Source organism: Megalops cyprinoides, chromosome 15 (genome assembly GCF_013368585.1).
Source record: "Megalops cyprinoides isolate fMegCyp1 chromosome 15, fMegCyp1.pri, whole genome shotgun sequence".
NCBI classification, from domain to species: Eukaryota; Metazoa; Chordata; class Actinopteri; order Elopiformes; family Megalopidae; genus Megalops; species Megalops cyprinoides.
In genome coordinates this window covers 433004-452221 of record NC_050597.1, presented here as the reverse complement: position 1 = coordinate 452221, position 19218 = coordinate 433004, and the positions used below count along the sequence as shown (strand labels likewise).

The window sequence follows — 19218 nt, the reverse complement described above, 5'->3', positions numbered from 1 at the left end:
AGATTGTTTTGCAGGGCAGTGCCTCTGAAATCTGTACCCAGAGGAGAGGCATCTGAAGCATCCCGTGGTTGCCATGGCTCCAGAGCTACCACAGGAGATGGGTCTGTCAGTGGCCAGCCTCTCTCCGTACCTTTGACTGCCAATGTGTTCTCACAGCTCTGGACCAAACCACAAATCAGGGAGTGTAAAATATTCTAATGCTTACAAATATTTAAATATTTACAAATGATTTTGTTAAATCTTATTTTCTTTTCAAACTGGCAGTGATTTTAGCAAGATGCTATGGATCATTTAACATTTTAACAGTTTGAGAATTAACTGAGTCTTTTTGAAGAATCTGGTGCTGTATTGTATCAATCACATACCCTTTCACACTTTCACTGTTACTGTCCCTGATGGGCAGTACTCTCACTGGTACTCTCCCATTGGGCAGTACTCTCACTGGTACTCTCCCATTGGGCAGTACTCTCACTGGTACTCTCCCATTGGGCAGTACTCTCACTGTTCATTGCTTGCAGTCAGTGCCAACTCGTTTTCTTGTCTGCAACTGCAATCAGTGGTTGGTGGACGGGGCTTCAGGATGAGTACTCATTAACTTTGGATACCACTGGAAACACTGGTATCTGTGAGAAAGCATTAAACAGCAATTCCCAGAGAGGTTCCCAGGTGTATCTGATTGCTTAAGAACTGTGCATGTGTTTCAAAGAAAAAACACTTTCTTGCTCTCTCATGTAAATTCAGCATTGAAGATCAGAAAAATCTGCTTCTTTTACACTTTCTTCTTTGGTGAGAAAGCCAGTACTCAGTGTAAGTACTCTTTACCACTGGAAGGACTGTCATAGGAAGACATCATACATATGTTCCTTTTACCTCCATCTGCCGTATATCAGTGTGTGTAAACTACTGCTACCACTACTGCTGCTACTGCTAATAATAGTTATTTATACAGCAGATTCAGATGATCACTAAGCACTTTGCACTGACAGCTGAAGGACATCAGCCATTTTGTGCCTAAACTCTCACCATGCATCAGCTGAGGTGGAGAGAGAGGCACTTATTTAGCATTTGTTTGGCCTCGGAGGTCTCCAGTCTGGGCACCAGCTCCACTCAGGGTCTCTCTGCCATCAGTCGGAGGGTGACAGCGGTGTGGTCTCTCCGCCGTCAGTCGGAGGGTGACAGCGGTGTGGTCTCTCCGCCGTCAGTCGGAGGGTGACAGCGGTGTGGTCTCTCCACCGTCAGTTGGAGGGTGACAGCGGTGTGGTCTCTCCGCCGTGTGTTTTGATTCCAGTCTCGTGGCGGCTTTGAGTGTTCTGCTCTACAGTGAACCCTTGGCAGTGTGTCCCTTTGTAGGCTGCTGCTGTAGACAGCCGCGACCTGCCAGGGCAGCACCGTGTTTTGACTTCTGTTTCAAGCCTGTCGAGATGCACCGACACACCTGTGTTCCCATGAGGGCTCTTACTGTGTCTGCTGTTGGGTTAAAATGCTCCTGCAGCTCGAGGTTTTACTGCTCAATCACAGAGATTGTATGATACTGAAATATGGATCTGGGTTGATGAAATAGTAATCACTCTGTCTGGTCTCCAGAACACTGTTGCTGGTTCTGAAAAGCCCGCTGTTGTTGATCTGTTTTTAATGGGATTGGGTCTGTTCAGCGCCTCGAATTCCCTCCCAGCTCCTCAGACTGAGGAAGCAGGGTGCTTGCTTTGGCCAGCGCTCTGCATTCATTCCGCCATTAGCACAGACGTTTGCATGAAGCACTGAGGTCTGCAGAGACAGCACGCCACCGCTAAGCCTCCATTTATCTTCATGGCTGAGTGAAAACAGGAGGAAGAAAGCAGCTCCTGCGGGCTGCTAGGGGCCAAACTCCGCTAAGATAGCGCAGTATTTTAGAAACTATTACTTATCCAGTTCCACTGCAGAGCTATGGACATAGACATTGCTCAACACCTAAGAAGAAATACCCAAAACAGCGACTGGGTGGACCATCACTGGTGAGGAGAGAGAAGGATGCTGTCCAAAGTGGAAGTGAATAGATCAGAGGCAGGACTGAGGCCAGGGAGGCAGCAGGAGCACAGAGACACACAGAGGCTCTGGCCTGTAAAGTAATCGGGCTGTGCTACACATTGTATACTAAATCCGAAATGCCCAAGTCATTAACAGCATGACTATTCTGTATTTCATCACAGAATGAAAGCAGAAGAAAAAAAAACAGAAGAAAGAAAAAAAACCTGCTGCATGTTGAGTAGGTCCTGGTGGCTCGGGCTGTGCTGTACCTGTGTGCGCTTTGCCCTATGTTTGTTTGGAGGAAGTCCCCTGGGGGGAAATGAGGTGTAGCATGCTGGGATAATCAGCACACAGTGAGGCACTGTCTGTGGGGCGCTTTTAAACCTCTCAAGGCTGTTCTAATTCCAGCCTTCACCCTTCTCCTACGAACGCTAACACTGTTAGACATACCTTACAGTAATGCTCATTATCTATGCACTTTAAAGTTATACAAATCATTGATGATTTCTGCTGATCAGTACTGCTCATTGTGCCGCTTCTTTACACAACAGAAAATGAGAGGCTGCAACAGAGAGGCTGCAGAGACCTGCGGGGACATGAAATGTGGCATAGCAGCGTATACATGGCCAAAGGACTCTGTGGCGTAGCAGCGTATACATGGCCAAAGGACTCTGTGGCATAGCAGCGTATACATGGCCAAAGGACTCTGTGGCGTAGCAGCGTATACATGGCCAAAGGACTCTGTGGCATAGCGGCGTATACATGGCCAAAGGACTCACTCAGCACTTAATTTGTATTCAGCCGTGCATACAGAAGGAGAGCAGATGTAAATCTTGATTATGATGTTATTGTTTAAATGGAAAGCAGCTGTACTGTAAGCACTATGCACATGGGTAAAGGCAGGTGTAGTCAGATGCATCTGTACGGTACATACAGCCACTGAGGTCCTGGTAGGTGGTGAGAGATTGTGTTCCTGCCACAGTGCCGGTGCATATATGAGCTGTGGCAGCTGCTAAAGTGAGCGCGTTTCAGATCAAAGCTCAGCGGTGACCAGCGACCCTGCGGGTCAGTCTGTGTCCACTACAAAGCTGAGGCCTGCCGGCAGCAGCTCCTCTCTCTGTGAAGCAGAATGGAATCCCAGATCTTACAGCTGTCCACCGGCAGCCCGGCTCTCTGAACGTGAACTCTCTGAAAGCCTGGAGACTCAGGCTGCACGGTGTGGAGAGGATTAGCCTTTTTTCCACCGGTATATCTCTTAGCTGCTGAAGATACATCAACTGTATTGCATGATGGGATTGCAAAGTGGTGGGAAAAGATCACTCCTATAGGATCATTTATTTCAACTGCTTAATTTGATGTTGCATTTTCAAGGAAAAAAGTCAACCCTGCAGAATGAACCAAAAACTTCAGTAGTGTTAATGAATCAAACATTGCCTCAGGAATGGAAAAAATGAAATTGTGCTTTTGATGTAGACATTAGTTCAACCTGTAGCTGGAAATGGGCTGTGCGTGTGTGACTCTATGAAAGCAGAGGAAATGCCAGGGGAGGACAGGATGCAGGCCGTTCCCAGCGCTCTGCATCTCTCTCAATCCTCTCACTCAGGATGGATTTTCTGCCTGCAGAGAATGAGGGGGTTGCTTTCCAGTAAGTGACTGTAGAACACAGACACTTTCAATGTGTAATTTATCTCTGTGGTCACTTGGGAGGTAAGATATATGTTCCGAATAAAACATTAAAAGATTGATCTAATGGCAAACCTTTTCTTTTCCCGCTTAACATTTAAGATGGATTTTTTACAAAAATGAGGAAATCATCTGTTCAAAGCAATAATGTTAGTCATTTTAAAGGAGCGCAACACAGGCAATGATCCAGAGATGGAATTCCTTATAGAAATGGGGAGAGGGGGAGAGGCAGGGCGGGGTGGGGTGGGTGGGAGAGAGGGGGAGAGAGAGGGTGGGGGAGAGGAAGGAGGGGGGTGGGGTGGGTGGGTTAGGGGGGGAGAGGGGCAGAGGAAGGAGGGTGGGTGGGGGAGAGGGGCAGAGGGGGAGAGGAAGGAGGGGGGGTTGGGGGTTGGGTTAGGGGGGGAGAGGAAGGAGGGGGGTGGGATGGGTGGGTTGGGGGGAGAGAGGGAGAGGCAGGGTGGGGGTGGGATGGGTGGGTTAGGGGGGGAGAGGGGGAGAGGGGGAGAGGCAGGGTGGGGGTGGGGGTGGGGGTGGGGCGGGTGGGGCAGGACGGGGGAGAGGGGGAGAGGCAGGGTGGAGGTGGGGCCGGTGGGGGAGATGGGCTCTCCCGGGGCAGTGCAGTGCCTCAGTGCTGATGTCACCTTGCAAGCCTGCAGAGGGATGGGGTGGCATTGGGTCTGAGTGCTGCAGTATGCGGTGCTGAGAGGCCAGCAGACTTTCACACGGCCCCTTACAGCACTGACACACCACGCTCACGCGGCCCTCACAGTGCTGACACACCGCGCTCACACGGCCCTTACAGCACTGACACACCACGCTCACGCGGCCCTCACAGTGCTGACACACCGCGCTCACACGGCCCTCACAGCGCTGACACACTGCTCTCACACCAGCGCTGACACACCGCCCTCACACCAGCGCTGACACACCGCCCTCACACCAGCGCTGACACACCGCCCTCACACCAGCGCTGACACACCGCTCTCACACCAGCGCTGACACACACACAACAGATTTCCAGTTATCTTCTAAATAAGGCTTCCTCTCTCCTCAAGCTTTCTTTTCAACTCAACAAACTAATATGGTAAATGAACAGTATCACGATAACAGTATCAACTAGAAAATACACAGTTAAATGATTTGTATGTAATATTTCACCAACTCCCTACCTTAGCTGGTAGTCCATTCCCACATAACAAAGACTCCATTCCCACACCCAAATAACAAAAGTCCACAGACAGGTGTTGAGAATTGCAATATTGCGTCTGTACCATTTTCTTAGGCCTTATTGTGAAGTGTCGAGGGTGGAGAAAAGACTGCATATAAAAAACACAGCTGTTCTTCATTAAAGCTGTCTGTGTAAGTAGACTGATTAATACACTCCCACATTCCACAGTCAGTGTGTTCTGTTATACCTTCTGTCTTCATTTCCCAGACAGCTTCGTAACAAAACACCAATTAAGTGAAAAAAGTAAATCATTCATTTGAAAAGAAAAAAAAACATTCAAAAGAAACATTCAAGCCGAAGTCCTTTGGCCCGCTTGTTATGATACAGGTATGTTTTCTTTCCAAACGTGACAACTTGTCATTTCGCTTGCGCTGGTGTAATGCTTTCTTTTTGAAGGATATACTTCACATATTTGTCTTTTTTCCCAAGTCAGTCCTGTTATAGTTGTACTACTATGAAGCAAGGCAGATGGCCTTTTACACCCAGAGTTCATTTCAAATGGAAACTGTCTGTAGTGATGGCAGTAAGTTTAAGTAGAGGAGGTAGGCTTGCCCTGTGATGGCTTTGCTGAGAAAGCAGTGAGTTCTCATGTATTGAATGAGCTTGGTGAGCTGTGTGAGCTGTGTGTCTGTACTGAATGTGCTGGCAGCCTTTTCCAGCATTCTGTAAAGCTGTGTGCTGGGCAGGAGTGTGGAAGCTGTCAGAGACAGCAGGTATAATGGCACTGCAGGACCTCCAACACCTGCGCCGATATACACCTGTAACCTGTCATCAGTCAAACCAGCTGTACATCTTGCAGTTTGCAGACTGCGGTGCCCTGTGCTGCAGGCTGCCTGGGAGGTGCTGAAATGTAAAGAGCTGGTAATGCATATTCTGTCTGTATTCTTCCTGCTGTGTAAATTAACACTGAGCTGACAGGCAGCCCTGGGAGAGAGTCTGTATATGGCAGAGTGATTGCACTGCAGCCATACATAAGTGACCCCCAGCTTGAGTTTGAATAAAAATGCAAATTTTCAAGCTGTGAGAAAAATAACCCCTTGAGTTTTTGAAACATTTTGTACACCTAAAACATTTTCATATGGAAGGGGACAGCTTTTATATGACATGTGTAACAGAACAGAATCTGAATGTTCTATTTCCACTCACTAAAATGTGATGTGTTGTAATGGCCTGTTTTCACACTTTCAGGGTCCTGTATCCATTCCCAAACACCTGTGGGTGAGTGACCTGCATATCGGGCATCTACACTTTACTGTCTGAGGGAACTGTGGTTGAGTTGCCTGTATCTATTTTGTAACATGAGTACTAGCTGATAAAAAGATGTTCATGTAATCCCTTTCACACGTAATGGAAATCCCGTGCTTCCTGAGTGCAGTGATTGTAATGTAAGATATGTAGCAGTAAATGTCTGGAGCAGCAGTTTTTCATGAGAAGAGGAGCATGGAGACTAAGCTTTCGCTCTGTGTTGCCTCAACCCCCGCAGTCCATGCAGTGATTCACTCACACACAGAAATCTTTATTCACTCACACACAGCAATCTCTTACACACTGCTCACTGCATACGGTGCTGCTGACTCACTCTGGGAGAATGCACCATAACAGCGACTCACTCTGATACTCTTGTCATGGCATTTCCTGGGGCTGTGCTTCCCGGAGTTTGTGTTATAAAGTATTTTAGCGAACTGACATTATCAAATGAGCGGTTTCTTTTTTTTTTTTTTTGCAATCAACAACATCTAAATAGGATTCTAAAAAGTAAGGGAGATCTCCCATCTGAATCTGTGCTTTCCTTTTTAACAACGACAAGAGTCTTGCAGTAGGGCAGCTCTCTGAATTTTTCACGAAAGTGCTCTTTTGGTGCATAAGAAAAGTATCAATGAATGAATTCCATAGTTTCATAATTCATGCTGTATAACATTCACATTTATTATGAAGAGAGGATGAAGTACTTTACAGACCTCCAGCTGAAAGGAGCTGAAAGGAGCGTATACATTTAACTGTTTAATGACTGGATACGCATGCATTTTCATTACAGTTATGACAAGTTCTCGCTTGTCAGGAGTTTAGCTGATGATATTCCTGGCAGGTCACTTTACAACACCATTCCACCCACTGATTGGCTGTTCACAAGTATGGTAATTATTATTTTAAAGATGAGAAGGGGGGGAATCTTTAATTATCTTCCCTGCACAGGACAATGAATGGGATTTCTACTGATATTGAGTCCAGTTAGTCTAAAATTCTAACCGATATTTAGCAGGAAGTGGTTTTAAAGGGGAAAAGAGAAGCGAAAAAGCGTAACAGGTGATACGATTAACTGAGTTTATAGCTGAACCTGCCCCTCCCTTCGGTACTCCCTGGGGGTGAGGGAGGCTGGCTGTGCTTGGGGGGTGGAGGGTGTGGAGGGTGTGACTTGTTTGAGTGTGACTTCGATCCGGCTAAAGTACCTTAGATTGCCATTGGTGTCTGAGCTTCATTTCACACTGACAGCGCATGCGGTGGTGTGGAACGCTCACTAATTATCTCACTGCAAGAGGAGATGGACAAGCAGTGCAGGCAAACAGTTCCAGCCCATTTCCCTGAGTCATTCCTGAGACCAGACTCACTCGCATCACACCAGGAGCTGACAGACACAGCAGAGAGCTGCAGACACTGGAACTTAATCACTTTATCATCATGGGAAATTATTGCAGTTATTTATAACTTGGCCCCAGACCGAATCGAAAATGGACCCACTATCTAATGGCTAATACCTTGCAGTCACATTTGTTTTGAATTGACAGACGTTTAAAAAGGAGAAAAAGTACTCAACTTATGAAAAGAAGTAAGTGCTCATTTTATTGGATGCTAGTATGAGACAAAAAAGGACAAAAAAACCATTAACAAATGCAAAATTTAAATAGTAATTATGAATGGACATTATTGTGGAATGTGCTCATTTGCCTTGCTTGATGATATGGCTGGCCTGTGCCAAAAAAGACACACTATATGTAAATGTAGTATGTAACTGTAAATGTAGTATGTAACTGTAAATGGTCACTGGGAGAGATTGTCTCAATATCTTACTCAATTTCTCAACGAGAGTTCCTCAAGGATCAGCACTGGACCCCCTCCTCTTCCCCTTTATAGTAAATCACTTGAATATGCTGTTTCTGACTGTTATCGGCTATTTTTCCACTCCTGTTTTTCCTGTTTCCATTATGCCAATCATATTTCCCTCTTTCGGTCCTTTGCCCCTCTGAAAAGCAGGGATCCACACCACTTACTCCATGATGAGTTGATATCTGCCAGAATGTCAGTCTACCATAAACTGTGTTTAAACTCTGCATTTTAAACCCTGTCTCTCTGCTCTGCTTACTGCTCCAGACGAATCCTCACCTCTGTTATCTCTGCATGCATCTAAACTGGTCCCCTCTCAGGCAGCAGAGAGCCAAGCTTTCATTCACAGAGGAGATCTGGTGCTGCACACTGTTCCTCAGCTGCGCCCCTTTCTCCCCACCCGCTCCCCCCAGAACCCGCTCCCCCCAGAACCCGCTCCCCCCAGAACCCGCTCCTCCCAGCTCCTGTTCACCCCAGCTCCCGCTCCCCCCAGCTCCCGCTCCCCCCAGCTCCCGCTCCCCCCAGAACCCGCTCCCCCCAGAACCCGCTCCCCCCAGCTCCTGTTCATCCCAGCTCCTGCTCCTCCCAGCACCCGCTCCCCCCAGCACCCGCTCCTCCCAGCACCCGCTCCTCCCAGCACCCGCTCCCCCCAGCACCCGCTCCCCCCAGAACCCGCTCCTCCCAGCTCCTGTTCATCCCAGCTCCCGCTCCTCCCAGCACCCACTCCCCCCAGCACCTGCTCCCCCCAGAACCCGCTCCCCCCAGAACCCGCTCCCCCCAGAACCCGCTCCTCCCAGCACCCGCTCCTCCCAGCACCTGCTCCTCACAGCACCCGCTCCTCCCAGCTCCCGCTCCTCCCAGCACCTGCTCCCCCCAGCACCCGCTCCCCCCAGCACCTGCTCCTCCCAGCACCCGCTCCTCCCCACTGCTCCGCCCCGCTCCTGCTCCTCCCAGCACCCGCTCCCCCCAGCACCTGCTCCCCCCTGCTCCTCCCAGAACTCGCTCCTCCCCACTGCTCCGCCCCACTGCTCCGCCCCGCTCCTGCTCCTCCCAGCACCCTGTGTTATTTTTCTTGGATGGTAGCACGGCTCTGTTGGCTGGCACTCCTACCTGTGACATCAGACCAGCTCCACTCATTCAGCAGGCTGCGGCTAACCTGAAGCTGCGCTTCCAGCGGCAGCATTTCCCTTCTGATTGCTGCTTCATCAGACTCGAGGTGCTGCTGCAGTCTCTCTCCAGTCCAGCATCAGTCTTCACACCTGTGCATGAGCCCTTGGTTTTGCAGCTTCTGGTCATGGTGCAGTTTCTCTCCGTTGTGGCCGTGACCTTTGACCTTGCTTCTTTTTCTCATTTTGGTCCTCCCGTTCACACATCATGTTTCCCAAAATGTAGACAGGTGTTACCTCCGGCACCCAGCATCTGATCTCCCCAACCTCAGAGTCCAAAGGGAGATCAGCCAGAGGCTAATGTAGCTCTGACAGATCACTAATCTGTCAGATAATGGCAACATGATGCAAAATAACATCCAACAGGCACTTATCTGCATGCTGTATAGCAGCACTGGCTGATACAGTGGGTAGAGAAGACGGGTTGCTTCCAACAGCACATCTGTGTTAATGACTATCACTGTCAGATATCTTCAGAAAGGACAGAAGTGGACTGGATCCAAAACCCAGATCGGTCACTTGCACAGCAAGCTGTTGTTCACCATCTGATTCCTTGTAGTGTAGCAGCAGGCAGGACACTGTGAGTGTCAGAGTGGCTGTTTCCAGTGGGATTTATTTTAAATCTGCAGACACCAGGCTTGACTGAGACAGGTCTGGTACCAGCAGACAGGGACAGCCAAAATCAGCCCTGGACCAGATCCACTGTAGCCCACAGTCAAAGTCAATAATGACATTAATATTAATACTTTTACTGTGTCCAGTGTGTAGACATGAATAACATACTAAGGGGTCTGTTGGTGCGTATACCTCGATGTCTGGGCCATGTTCATTTCAGTATGGTAAGTGATAAATAAATTGTTGAAAAACCCTGGTTGTATTTTGTTGTAATCCCACCACGTAACCTATTTAAGTACATAATTATGTCATTTCATGATGAATTCTAGGTAATCTTAGGCTAGTCATGAGTGAGCTGTTCTGTGCAGCCCACTTTGTCTCTTTCTATCTCTGCATCTGAGCTTCACATTTAGGGTAAGGCTTTGTCTCCAGAGAGGGGTGCATGAATGGATAAATTCGGAATGACTCCGGTGGGACAGACCATTTTCCAAAGAAACCCAAAAGCTCTTGCTCTAGAGCTGCCTTTGGTTCCAGTGCCGCTGACCTGCCGTTGAACTTTGCTGGAGTCTGCAGTGTGGTATGTTCCTGTCATAATCTATATTTAAGACAATGGAAAAACAGTAATAAAATATGATGATTTGTAATGACTAGAATTACAAGTACACAGTTCATTGCCATGTGCTGCAGTGTTACTTCCAAGCAGACGCAAGTGATCGCCAGGGTGTGTGAGGCCAGGAGATGAATTACCTGGCGCTGTGTCTCTCATTAGCTGTGACTCACTGTCTCAGCGCTGTTCCGCCGCAAAAACGATGTGATTTCCCATGTGGCACAGAGAGTGTCGTGCACCGTGGCAATGTGGGCGTGGCTTTAGGCTAACACCGGCCACGCCTCCCCCACTGCCAGCATCCGCAGCTGAGGAATGGGGAGCAGAGGGAGTGCTCACACGGCCCTCGGCATCATGGGAAGGTTCTGGAGTTTGTCACTTTGCGTCTGGCTGCTGTGGATATGAGGGTGATCATCAGCCAGCTTTTCAATGGGAGCAGATTTTTCTGCTCTCCTTTGTGAAAGCTCACTGTAGTGTTCAGAGGGAGTGTCAGCACAGAAGTGTGTTCAATGGTGTTCAGTGCAGTGTGGGTGGAGACAGCGCAGTGCCAGCACGGTTAGGGATGGGGACTGTTGACCCAGCACGGTTAGGGATGGGGACTGTTGACCCAGCACGGTTAGGGATGGGGACTGTTGACCCAGCACGGTTAGGGATGGGGACTGTTGACCCAGCACGGTTAGGGATGGGGACTGTTGACCCAGCACGGTTAGGGATGGGGACTGTTGACCCAGCACGGTTAGGGTTGGGGACTGTTGACCCAGCACGGTTAGGGTTGGGGACTGTTGACCCAGCACGGTTAGGGATGGGGACTGTTGACCCAGCACGGTTAGGGATGGGGACTGTTGACCCAGCACGGTTAGGGTTGGGGACTGTTGACCCAGCACGGTTAGGGTTGGGGACTGTTGACCCAGCACGGTTAGGGTTGGGGACTGTTGACCCAGCACGGTTAGGGTTGGGGACTGTTGACCCAGCACGGTTAGGGATGGGGACTGTTGACCCAGCACGGTTAGGGTTGGGGACTGTTGACCCAGCACGGTTAGGGTTGGGGACTGTTGACCCAGCACGGTTAGGGATGGGGACTGTTGACCCAGCACGGTTAGGGATGGGGACTGTTGACCCAGCACGGTTAGGGTTGGGGACTGTTGACCCAGCACGGTTAGGGATGGGGACTGTTGACCCAGCACGGTTAGGGATGGGGACTGTTGACCCAGCACGGTTAGGGTTGGGGACTGTTGACCCAGCTGTTTGTATCAGGACAGTTAGGGCTGTTTGGTGCAAACGTTAGCGTAGATCTGCATAGAGTTGCACAGAGATGTTTTCTGATGTGTGGGTGCTCAGCATAGCATTCTTCTGCAAGTGATTGTGTATGCGCTTTGCTAATGATCACTCTGTAGTGGACAGGCTCAGGCTCGGGGTTATACAGGAGGTATAAAGCAAAAAAAAAACAAAGTACCTGTAGGGTGATTCCTAAATTAACTTGGTAAAGAGCATTAACAGCAGATAGCAGTGTCCCTCCTCCTGTCATGCCTCTCTTCCTCATGTGGATGCAGATGCTGCCGAAGACCTGGAGCTGCGACTGCAGTGGGATTAGGGGAGTCGCACGTTACACCAAGGACACGGGAATATCTGATTCAGAATATCCTGTGTGCAGCTGGGGGATTAACTGTAGCAAAGCAAATGCATTAATTAGCTATGTAGCACCTCAGGCAGATCACATGGAAACACCTACAGGGAGGGGCCAGCTGCAGAGCTGTGGAATTCCTCCCCCAGGGAAGGTGGGCAGGGTTGAATAGTTTACTTGCACTGGAATGCGTTATTTTATATATTTTTAAATTAAACAAGCATATTCAATCAACCATCAATATTTCTGATCAATATAGGTCCGGTTGTTAAAGGTTAATGACAGAATGCTGTTAAAAGTACACCATGCAAAGGGAACAGGGGGAATGTTGTTTCCTAAAGCAGTATGAATGTGTCCAGCTGTGGTATACTGGTCAAGGAAAATGGGCTTTAACCAGAAGGTTGCCTGTTCCAATCCCTGGCAGAGCACTTAAGAAGACAGTTTTATTGATATATTGTGTATAATGGATATTGTGTAAAATGTAATTCTGCCACACTATGGAAATGAATGTAAAATAAGTATGATCGAAATAAAAAGGTAAATATTTAGGTATAGGACCGAAATGCTTAAGTCACAGTGAGATAGTTTGTGTGTGTGTACTGCATTATACCAGTGTGACACTACAGACCAGGAAGACCAGTGTAAGCCTTTTCCTCTTACAGTGCCATTATTTCACACATGCAGCAGAACCTTCATCACAGTGCATTTCTGTGCATCATTACCCGCAGCAGAATGTAGCCATCGCAGTGCAATCATGAGTGATTTACAATCAGAGCAGGAGATGCAGTGTGTAATGAGGGCGTAATGAGGGCGTAATGAGGACGTAATGAGGGTGTAATGAGGGCGTAATGAGGATGTAATGAGGGCTGGAGGGTAGCAGCTCAGTCCTCCTGTGGGCACTCTGCTGGGTGGGAGAGATCAGCTCAGTGATGATAACAGTAGCATTAACCAGTTAATGTATTTATTTTCCTTTACAGACTGACTTTGCAGGGTTCATATGTTGAGTCCAGCTCTGGCCTTTGCTTGTATGTCCCAGACTCCTGAAGGGTTTGAGCCAATCCTGAATAATGACTGTATGCTAACAATCTCCTTAAGTCAGTGAAATGCAGTGATCATTTTGTACTGAAATTACATTACACTGTCCACTGCAAAAACTTTTTAGTGTGTTAAAAGAAATCAAAATCTGAACACGCACACACACTGGAAACTGTTCTATAATATGTGCTTATAAATACATCTATGAAATTGACACTTCTTAAAAAAATGTCATGTGTTGACATAGGTATACAAATATATTCCCTGACTGTATGTTTCAGCATACAGTAATTTACCTCTTTCATAAAGGGGTACATTTCTGCATTTGTTAGAACTACAGCAATTCTGCCCAACACCGAAATGAAATCCTTCACATGGGAGCATACGAATATTTAAAGAGAATTTAAACCAAAACAAACAGCCCAAATCTTCCTTCATTTGATTGCCTCATTAATTCTTAGGCAGGTGTTACAAAGATCAATCAAGATGTACGCTTTCCCTTTCCTGTACACTGATCAGTTGGTTTTGCTGGAGATTTGACCTCTGTTGCTGCACTGAGGATAAAGGAATAAAAGGGGAAAAAAAGGTTTCTGACCACAAATTCCTTTCAGCTCAGCCTACATTTTTTCATGAGATATGATCAAAACGCACTGTGTGTCTTTGTGTCTGTGTGTGTATGGATTCCAGTCCTTTTATTTAAACAATTACTACAGATTAAAGGCTTATCTAAGGGCTGTTTAAAGACCGCTCTTTTCTTCACACATTTTTGTGTAGATCAGAGTGATTTTTACTCTGTGTTTTAAATTATACTTTGCTGTTTTGCAAGATGTGAATGTTGAGCCTGAGGTGTTTGTGTTGATTTTGCAAAGTTAAAGATGCATCCCAAGCGACTCAGTAATGACACGGCAGCAGCCTTTGTTTTCTCAGAGTCTCTGGCTGAACGGACTGTGTGCTGAACAGTTCACATTAAAGTTTGCTGTCTGAAGAGCCTCACATGTTTAAATTGCTCCTCTAATCTTGCTGCCTCTATCAGCATTACAGCCTGAAGCAAAACAGTATGTGCAATTAGGAAATGTGTTCCCTTAGATTCATGTGGGAAAAATGCAAGCTGCCACGGTTGACATCATTTGTTGTTTGTGTCAAAAAGATGGCTAAATTTAATTCTGTCATTACAGTGCTGACGTTCTGCCAGCAGGTCATGTCAAACCTTTCATTTATTAGAGGTTAACTTCCATTTAGTTCAGGAAATTCGCTTCAAGGTATGAATTGTGTGTTGTTGTTCTGGCATCATTCCAGAAACACTTTTCCTAATTCGCAGCTCAGGCAGTGATCTGTGAGTATGCTAACGCTACAGATGTGGACCATACTGATTGCACAAAAAGCTCGCTTAAGTTTTCTTGAAATAGTGAATAAATTCTTTGTGTTTTTTTTGTCCAGTGTCCCGATACATATATGAATATTCTTAATTGTGTATATTAATATACACTGCACTACAGAGTATTATCTTTCACCCTCAGTTATCTGAGAGGTCCAACTGAAAATAAAGACAGAGTGACCACATTACTACAGCTTCTGAACGCATAAAATTAGGGCAGATCAATCCCACTCTCTCACTGAAATTCCAAGGCTGTATGGCAATGAGGTGTCTGGAGCAGCTCTTAGCTAATAGAGCTGTGGGTTCACCCTGAGTTAAGCTGCATTCTGTGGTAATGTAAGGGCTGCTCCAATCAGCCAGACCTATCAGATTGGATTCCGTTTGCAAAATGACGTCATCATTCACTGCAAGCGACAGACGGGTTCATGAACTGACCTTTACACTCCAAAGCCCCGGGATCACATGGAGGAGGAATAGCAGACTCCGAGCGTAACTTCACGGCTGTAGATGCAGTGCCCTGATGGTAGGGCCCGGTGCTCGCCCCAGGGGGCAGCAGAACAGACAGCAGAATGGCCCTGATTTTGGCCCAGGGTTTTGCCCCTGTTTGGGTGGGATGAGCCCAAACATCCCATGGCAAAGCCCAGCCAGTGATGCCCGGAATGGTCTCCATCATCCAACTGGAATGCAGGCTTTGGGCAAAGCCCTTCCCAGGCCTAATCACCAGAGCAGATGGGCCACTGGTTATTAGCTAGATAGATATCATGGAGACTTAAAACTATACAGCCCTCACCAATAACCCATCCCTGATGAGTGGATGGAGACTGAGTGGGGATTGACCTACCCTTACACAGGAAAAGGGTTCTTTTGCCCCAAATTACTGGAGCTTTTGTGATAATACACCTCACTGAAATAAAGGGTGAGAGGAATGAATGCAGTCTGATGTGATGGGCTAATTCATGCAGCCATTTTATCTTTATAGCGCAAGAGTGTGCTCAGATCCACTAGCCTTTGGGAACGTGTTTCTCTTGGTTCACATGTTGGCGCCTGTCAGAGGTGAAAATTACAGTCGCTTTGTGTTGTGGGGGTGGCTGCCAGTGACAGTAAGATCCAAAGCTGGATACTCAGAACAAGAAGCCGTGGAGGAGACCAGCAGCACCTCTGCGCTGAGGTCAGCATAGTGTCTGTAGACTTGTATCTGCTGCTTTTAGATAAAGCCTGCTTGTGTAGTTTTATTACATTTCATATTACTATACAGTGGCTAGGTAACTCTTATCAGTGTTTAGGTACTTTGTACATTATTTATAACACAGTTTTCATGGGCTCAGCTGTCTTAAATCAGCCCAGTGCAAGTCCCGATACATGCAATACATGCAAACTGCCCCTCAGAATGGAAGGGTTTCTGTAACGGTATCCACTTTGAGGCTGCGTGTGTTTCAGAACACCTTATGCTACTGTTCCATGTACTGAATTCACGAACGATTCTCAGCGTGCAGAGAAGGGAGAAGCCAGTCCATGTGTGGGCAGCACAGTCGGAACAAGACAGATCAGCCAGAGAGGGACAGTACAGTGTCTCTCTGCCGATAAAATACACTGCGTTTGTTTAAAGTCTTAACACCAGTAATTTCCCATGTGAACTGAAGTGATTACGTGAGAGAAATTAATTTAAAGTACTTTTGTTGAAAGTCTTGAGCCATATTAAAATATCAGTGTTGCTGGCTGTCGCAGGGACTTGAAGGAACTTTGGAGGAAAATCTGTGTCTTTCCTATAGAGCTCATTGTTGCATTATGGCTCTTGTCCTGAGTGAGTTCTGGAGAGAATTAGGGATTTGAAAAATAACTACAGATTTATTAAATTCCATTCCTGACCAGGAAGACAGGAGAAGATACACTGTTTACAACTCTAAATTAGGTCAAAGATTGCTTGCAAGACTCAAACTGAAAGATGGAACAGAAGAATATTCAGAACATTGAATTATAATATTAAATGTGAAGAAAGAGAGAAGAAGAGAGAAGAGAAGAAATATACATCCTCAGAGAACAATAATAGAACAAAAAAAACGATCATATAGCTGATTAACAGTGATGACAGTGCCATCTCGGTAATACTGTTTACAATTGCACCGCATGTTTTGTATGAATTATTTAGCAAACTGGCATGCAGGCACAGATGGCAGATAGGGGTGTGATTGCTTTGATTACTTATGCTGATTGCTGTGGAGTTGAGCAGCTTGAGGAACAGACGCTTCCTGGACAGGACAGCGATCCGTCGCTGAGCCCCCGCCCCGCTTGCTTTCCCGCAGAGAGCCAGCCCGAGAGGCCAGGCATTCTGTGTTTATTGTCCATTGTACAGCCTGACTGGGAATTGAACATACAAGTGTCATTCAATAAACAAGGCCACTCAACTGAGCAAAGCACCTGACGCATGAATAGGAAGCAACAGATTTAAGTATCCATCACTGCTAATTTTATTCTTACCCAGAAGAGTTTTGCTTTCTCCTTGGGGCAGCCAAAGAGTGCTAGTGAGTCTGAAACATCAATAAGTCTTTAAAGTTAACTGCCAATGAAATCTAAGTGACAGAAGAACATTTATGCCTCATTAATTAGGTTTACTTCACTGAGTTGAAGGAAGTTTCCCATTGAAATTCAATAAGCACTTTAAAAACGATTAAACACAGTGCCTAAAATACACTGTATCTGTTAGCTTATCTGGCTTATTTTCCTTTGTGTTGTATGAGTGAACAAATGAATGAAATGTAAAATATATTAACTGAGTTTTCTGTACTTAAACCATGAAAAACAGGTTGACCAGCTTTTCGAGCTTGAAGCGGCCTTCAACAGCTGGCCCTGTTTCTGAATCACACCTGCTCCCTCAGTCCATCTTTTCCAAAGCAGGCAGTTCATTTCCAAAAAATAACAGATTTTGCATGCATTTTTTATTGAAAGCTGCGGTTTCATCACGAATGCAGTTCACTGCCCAGAAGGTGGTTCCTGAAATGTCATGATTGATTCAGGCTGTTGACTGAATTTTTGACATTGACTTGTTGTTATGGCTGTTATGCTAATGTGTCTGTGAGTCCTGCTCTGCTACTGACCTGTGAGCAGAATGTGAGTGAGTAAAAGTTACTGGCCTCCATTTTCCTCCTCTGACAGACCTGAAGAGGGTGGGATGCTACTCCAAATACCATTCTTATCAACCATATTTACAATACAAATTGCCACAAAGTGCTGTACATGAAGCATAGTGCATTTTCCAGAGAAGATAAAAAACAAACAGGGCTAATTGGGGGAAAAAAAAAAATAATATTCCCTACCTGGAAAGATTGCCTTTTAACATTTTTATAGCATTTATTAAGGTTAGTTTTTCAGGACTGAAATATAGAATAAAATATGCATTCATTCATTCATATTGCTGGTCAGTTCATATTTTGTCCCTCTCCTGTGTGATTCATCTTTGCTGCATGTTGTGTGTTACTGTTTATGAGAAGATTAACTTAAAGGTGTCCAGCAAGGCCGCCTCCCACACAGTCGGTGAAATGAAGGGACAGTACTGACTGAAGCCTGCTTTGCCTGTCTGAGCCTTTCCAGGGTGAAACTCTCTTACCTCATTGTCTGAAGCCCCAGGAGGTATCAGTTCTGAGGGGAAGCTTATGTAACAATTACTCTGAATGAAGCGAAATGCCTGTATGTGTCACACAGGAGAAGGAGGGTGGTTTGTTTCCAAAGCCTCTATTGTAGAGGATAGTGTTACAGTCCATCAGTCACAAACTGTGACACAAGATCTGAACGTGCCACAACAGCACCAGCGCCAAGTCCTTCTCGCTCTCTCTCTCTTTTTTTTTTTTTCTTCTGTGGAAATCAAAGCCTCTAGCTGCATTTAAACATGTCCACAAAGGGTAGGGTTTGTATCTATCTTTTGGACATTTCTTTGAGTGGAATATCTTACCTGCTGGAGCTAGGAGCTGAACTCTACATTCCACTCAGCCTCAGAGCTACCGCACTGCTGAAAGGTAAGGCTTCTTAGCAGGGCTGGAATGTGCCACTATTGAGTTCCTCTGAGCTGCAGCAGACGCCCGACAGGTATAATCAGTACGGTCTGATTACCTTGTGCCATCCTGGTGTTGCATCTGCCCACCTAGAAAACTTTCCTTTGGAAAGAAAGGCAGCTGGACTAAATTAGTGTAGCCATCTCCCTGCTGAAAATATGCCCACCTGCAAATGAATCATTTCACATTCAATCAAATGGCTCCTATTAAGCAGCGGCAGTGTTTGGAACAGCTCCGGTCAACAGTAACTAAGGATCAATTACAGGAGCAAAGTGAATTACGTTTAGCATGGAGAGAGTAGAGATTAGCCACCTTGCCTGTCCTTTGCTGTCTGAGCACAACATGAGGCCAATAGATGCTCATGAGCAATGGCATTTACTGATGACCGAAGCGCTGTAGCGTTGGACAGGCTTGCGAGGGAAACATTAGCAGTGAGCGTGTAGAGAGTGATGATGCAGTATGTCTTACGTGCAGCATGGCCCTTGTTTGCATCCTGAGAAATTCTGGCTTAAAAACCAAAAAAGAAAAAATGTAAAATTTAAAGTAATGTAAGTTTAAAAACCAAAACCAAAGGAGATTGGTAGCTTTAATATTTTCATGCTGTAATGCATTCTGTTGGTGTTTTTTTTCCCAAATAGGAATCAACCCTTTGCAAATGCAGTTCAGATGTGTGCTTACAAACTCAGAGAAACAGCAGAGTTAAGCATGCATAGAACAAACAGCTGATTCCTTCTGTCCAGACTGC

General features: G+C 46.4%; 1 protein-coding gene across 4 annotated transcripts in view; it reads left to right on the top strand.

The window, feature by feature from the left end:
• LOC118789792 (muscarinic acetylcholine receptor M3-like) overlaps nucleotides 1-19218 on the top strand; it is a 106845-nt gene that overhangs the window by 66233 nt on the left and 21394 nt on the right. The window contains exon 1 of one of the 4 annotated variants that reach the window (XM_036546433.1): nucleotides 6116-6133. The exons of the other annotated variants lie outside the window; for them this stretch is intronic. The gene's annotated coding sequence lies outside the window, so the exon portion shown is untranslated. Of the gene's footprint in view, nucleotides 1-6115; nucleotides 6134-19218 lie in introns of those variants that run through there. 4 annotated transcript variants of the gene reach the window in all.